At 26.7% G+C, this 5,635-nt stretch overlaps 1 long non-coding RNA gene across 1 annotated transcript; it reads left to right on the forward strand.

Moving 5' to 3' along the window:
- Window positions 1-274: 274 nt before the first annotated feature.
- LOC139096108 (uncharacterized) lies at window positions 275-3,155 on the forward strand. The gene is made up of 2 exons (XR_011544922.1): window positions 275-514; window positions 2,964-3,155. It is a non-coding gene; the product is annotated as an uncharacterized lncRNA (long non-coding RNA).
- Window positions 3,156-5,635: the final 2,480 nt, after the last annotated feature.

Below are 5,635 nucleotides of genomic sequence, written 5' to 3' on the forward strand. Positions count from 1 at the left end.
TACTACTGACCATTAAGAGGATATACATATAATGTTACATTTGTATCTTATTATTAACTATTCACAACTACATGTATTTTATATTATTTTGATAGATTTATGCATACCATTACATGAATGAGTAAAAGCGGCAACAAACACATGTTGAATATGAGCGGTAGCTTCAGTAACACAGCAATAAAAGAAATTAATACATCACAAAAGTAACAACAACAGCAATTTTTTTTCTGTATGTTACTAAAATATACTTAATTAAGACACAGAAATACAGAAACCTGAAAATGTCTTTGAAATAAAACTAAAGGAAGAAGAAAATAATAAGCACAAAATACAGTAGCTGTCAATTTCTTTTATTATTTTATTACATTCAGCCAGCTTCAAGCAGGAAGTAAATTTAAATGTGAAAAGTTTCGATGCGGCATTTTTATTTTAATTAACTGCTATTAAGTCACACCTTAGTGTGTCACACATTAAGTGTTTACTTAATGCGCATTTTTATAAGTTGCTTGAATAGGTTTGTAAATACTTATTTACTTATTTATGATTTTAAAAGGTCTTTCGATAATGCAAAATTGTTATTGCAAAAACAAGTGCTGTAAACTGTGCCCAGAAATTCCTTTTATTCGTTAGTAACTTGTCTCACTTGAAGTTGATCGGTCAGAATTCAACATGAAGTAAAAAAAATTTTCACACATATATGTTAATCAATAATCAAGCGTAGAGTGACAAACGCAATTTTTCTCATCGCGTCTTTACTTATTAGTAGGGTTCGCCAAAATTAGATGCAGATAGATGCAGAGATGCAGGAAACTGCAGGCCTGCAGCAGGCCTGCGCATCTGGATGCATCCAAGTGCATCTGAAAATTTAACCAAATACTTTAAAAACTATGAAAATGACAATTTTTCACATGAATTCACATATTATAATAATGATTAATCTTGGAAAATGCTAGTTTTCCCTTAATTTTCATATATAATGGTGAAAAACTTGGAAAAACACTGGAAAATTACATTTTTTTAATTTTTTAAAAATAAAGTTAGAATATCGTAGAAAATGTTATTTTTGATTTAGTTTCCCAATTACGACGGAGAAAAACTCTCAAAAATGCAATTTTTCATCATTTTTTTTAAAAAAATTTCCATACAAAAAGTTCAGATGGATGCAGTTGGATGCAATTGGATGCGCATCTGGATGCGCATCTAGAACAATAGAAACTGCAGGCCTGCTGCAGGCCTGCGCATCTGGGCGAACCCTACTTATTAGCTTTAAATTTGGGGAGAATTTATCAATAATGTCAAACGATTTTCTTTAAAATAAAATAACTTTTAAGAAATTTGACATACATTTTTAAATTACCTCCTTGATTTCTGCAAACAAATTTTCCATTAAATTTGTCATCGTAGTCTTTTTCACATAACAGAAAAAACTTCCCCAATAACTGTTTCTCCTTTGAATAATATTAAAAGTCACGCTGCTTGTTTCCCAAAAAATTAACAGATTGAGAAAAAAAATATTTCTCGCATGATGTTTCTTTTTTCTCTCAGACAACACGTAAAATATAATATAACAACTAATAATTTTGTTTGTAAAAATACTTTTAATAATTTGATGTTTGTCCAAGTCAAACATATTTATTGTTAAATTGTGCGCGCGGATTCATCATTGTAACTTTTTTCATATATTTGATAATAGATAAAAAATTTGTTTACGCTTCAATCTTGAGCTAAAAAAGACAATTTTCATGTAAAAATATTCTCATGCATTGGAGATGTAAGATATTTTGCTATTTGTATGATGTACTTCCCTAATATATGTTTGATGATAACAAACAAATTTAGAAAAAAATGGATAACAAATACTGATTTCGATACAAAATTTATTGTCGTGCGTTTGTTGAAAAAGTATTGAATTGTATGAAGGAGGAAAAATTACAGCGGTAAAACGGAAAAAGACATCTGAGAGTGTTGCACGGTTGAAAAATATTTATTTACGAGTTTATAAAGTTTATAAACGAGTATAATTTTAACTGAATAAAAAAAATTGCTTCATGATATTTGCCAATATATCTAGGGTTTCTGATTAACCGCGTTTTTTCATAACCGCCGAATTTTTAATAATATCACAATTTTACTATGTAAATGAGCTTTTCATTAATATATTTTCTTTTTATTTGACTTGTTTCTTCTTGATCTTCTTTTTATTAGGTTGCCTAAACCTAAAAAGTAAAGAAACTAATCAAAATCAAAGGAAAAGAATAATTTTTAATGATTGAACTCAAAAATTATTTTCCTTTTATAAAAAATTCATAAACAAAAAGGCGTTTAAGTAATGCTGTTAATTTTGCACAAAAATGTTTAAAAATTAAGAACACTCTCTTCGTAGCAACTTAGAACGAAATTTACCTGAATTTTTCTAGTCAAGCTGGACGGAAATTGATCTTAACCCTTAAGACAATGGCGAGATTTTGAAAAAAATTCCGAAAAATTGTTCAAAGGATTCCCAGCCTGAAATATTCATCCAAAACTTGCATTTTCTTACAAAAGAAGAGAGATCTCAGAAAGAAATTAAAACTTTTTTTATTAAAAGCCTTCAAAATTTTCTCATTTATAGCCTTTACATATAAAAATGCTGTTAACAGCGGTTATTTTTCAATAACCGCTGTTTTGCGTTAATCGCATTTTTAGGTAAAAAACCGCTGTTATGCTGTTAACGGTTAACCGCTGTCAGAAACCCTAAATATATCGCACAATTAGGAAATACAGATTTTGTCTTTTTTTTTTGGTTCTGAAAAAGATAGATTCGATTATCAATCAGTCTCACTGTTAGTCTGTAAATTTAAATCATGGATAATACAATAGTAAAAACATGCAACTTTGGTTATCAAAAGTTAAACTGTTTAAGAAAATCTTACTTAAATGTTTAATCTACGATTCTTAATGCTTTACTATATTATTATTTTTAGATACGCTTCTGAATCAGCATCACAATAAATTGAGACGTGAAGACATGAAAACTGAGAAAATAAAAATAATTTTTGAGTATTAAATAAACATGTTAATTGTTTTACGAATTTTTTACGGGTGGTCACTTTTATGATGGTAAATTTACAAAAGAAAGTAGAAGAAATAAATTGAAGCTAAAGATTAAAACAGTAGTCTGCTTAAATATTTTTTATTATTTTATTTCACTTTTATTTCACTTTTATTTGTTGTTTTGTCAGGGAATGAGAGATATTTTTAAAATGTTCCATAGACAATCATTTATAGTCATCACTCGAAAGCCTTTCCAAGTGTGACGAAATAATATAAAAATTTACAAAAGCATTATATAGTTAAGCACATGCTGCACACAATCCAAAACCATAAGTCACCGAAAATATTGAGAATGAGAAGTACTTTTGGACATTCTCAATAAATAGTATTTAAAATGACGACTATCGATCGTCAGACGCAATGACTCATCAAAAAAGAAATACTTTTATTTTGAATATAATTTTTGTGTGCACGTTCAAAGTGAATAATAACAATTCAATTTACGCTTGTGTAAAAAGGGCTCAATTAAATTTTTATTATTTTTAAGTTGTGGGTTTTGTTTTGTGTCATAAATGAGGCGAGGTCCAGTAAATTAGAGGTGATCGACACATCACACGTGTCAAAAAAAAAAAGAATTAGAACGGTTGTTTTTTTTCTTTTGTAATTTCAAAGTAAACAGAAGATATTTCATGACCATTTCACATACTGAATTAAAAAAGTAATTCTGAATAACTTCAGGGTGTATTCTAAATCAATAAAAAGCTCAATTCAAAACCGGTCATTGTGACTATGGTTATGTAAACAAAAATTGAATCCAGGTGATGTCCTAATATTGTTAACTTTTTTCATTGTTACTTTTTGAAATTGTTTTTTCTCATCTTTTTTATATTAAAGGCCAGATGTGTTGAAAAATGATAAAAGTTTTGATATTTAAGAAAAAAAAGTTGGTAATTTTATTGGCGATTAATAATGTCATCATCAATTTGGATTTGGAAATAAATATTTTAATCTAATTAATCATGAGAATTAATTGAATAAAGGCCATTGACAAATTAATTTATGAAATATAAATCAAACGTTGAGAATAAACAAATTAATTGCTATTTATATTTATAAAACTGATTATTTGTTATACATATAATTAAAAAATCATGAAAAACAAATGCAAAAATGATCAGAGATCATTAATGGAAACGTTAACCAAAAATATTTTTATGTGTATGTAAACGAAAGATTAATTTTTATTTATCAAAAAAGTATGAAAAATCCAAATATTGTTTATTAATTAAACATTGTTAAAATCATCATCATTCATTCACGGTAGCTAAATATATGTGTATACAAAATAACAGCACACATGTTTGTTATTATTGACTAAAATCATTATTATATTTGTTTAAATTTTTATTTATTGTATAAATTACTATATATTGTTTTAAGTTCTTTTCAACATCAATAATAAATACTATGTATGTATGCATCTATACACACAAATTATATTAAAAAATCATCATGAGCAGTCAAAGAGTCTTCAGCTTGAAAATTTTGTTGACTGTTGCTATTTGTGACTTTTTAAAGTCGCGCGACTGATTGATGAGAGAGAAACATTTTGTTATTGACACAAAGAATTATTTTCAATTAAAAGTCAGTGGGTTGTCAATAATTAATCAGATGACGGTAATAATGATTGTATTGGAATTTCAAGTTATTTACACAAGACAATTTTTCGGGATTGTTCAAATAATGAAATTATGTTAATCAGTTTTTGCATAGTTTTTTTGTTCAGTAGTGAAGATTTAAAAGATGATACAACAGGATTGATAAAATGAATTTATCGTAATTAGATAGCTATATGATTTCAGTATAAACTGATAAAACAACATAATACTATTGACTGATATCCAGAAGTTACAGCATACATAAAATTACAATTGATCAGAGATATAAGAATTTGACAGTTTTTATAAACTCATGTCATTTTTGTGATTATTTGTTATCAGCAAAATTTATTGTTCATTCTGATTTATAACTTTCATTTCTTATTGTTTATTATTTGAAAAGCAAAAAAAAAAAAAAAAAAATGAAGATAATTTTTGAATTACTTGTCGTTAAGTTGTAAAACATTATCACAAATGAATACTAAAGAAAAATGTCAATCCCAAAAGTAGAAAAAGATTCGTGTCAACAAGACAACTGATAAGACTATGACTGTGATTTTAGAAATAAAATATGTCATATGTGCCAAAGAACTTTAATGAGTTGTCTCGCGTGAGTCACTAATTATCATTATTCATATTTTTATCATTTACGACTGTTCACCTCTTTAAAAAAAAAAACTGAAAGAAAACGAGAACACATCTTCAAAGAGTTGAAAAATATTAAATTATTTTTTCTTCGTTTTATAACACAGCACTCAAAAAATTCACTACAATTAGCACGTTCCCGAAGAATCTTTCTTTTAATGATGTTAAATTTTTCGTCTCTTTTTTTTTGATATAATAATTTAGGTAGTTTAGAAATTAATAATATTTGATTAATTTTTTATTCAATAAAATTCGATTCACTTTAGAAAATATTTTTGTTTTACAATTTATAACATTAC

Source organism: Chironomus tepperi, unplaced genomic scaffold, assembly GCF_022539635.2.
Source record: "Chironomus tepperi strain 1889 unplaced genomic scaffold, CSIRO-AGI_Ctep_v1 contig_376, whole genome shotgun sequence".
NCBI lineage: Eukaryota > Metazoa > Arthropoda > Insecta > Diptera > Chironomidae > Chironomus > Chironomus tepperi.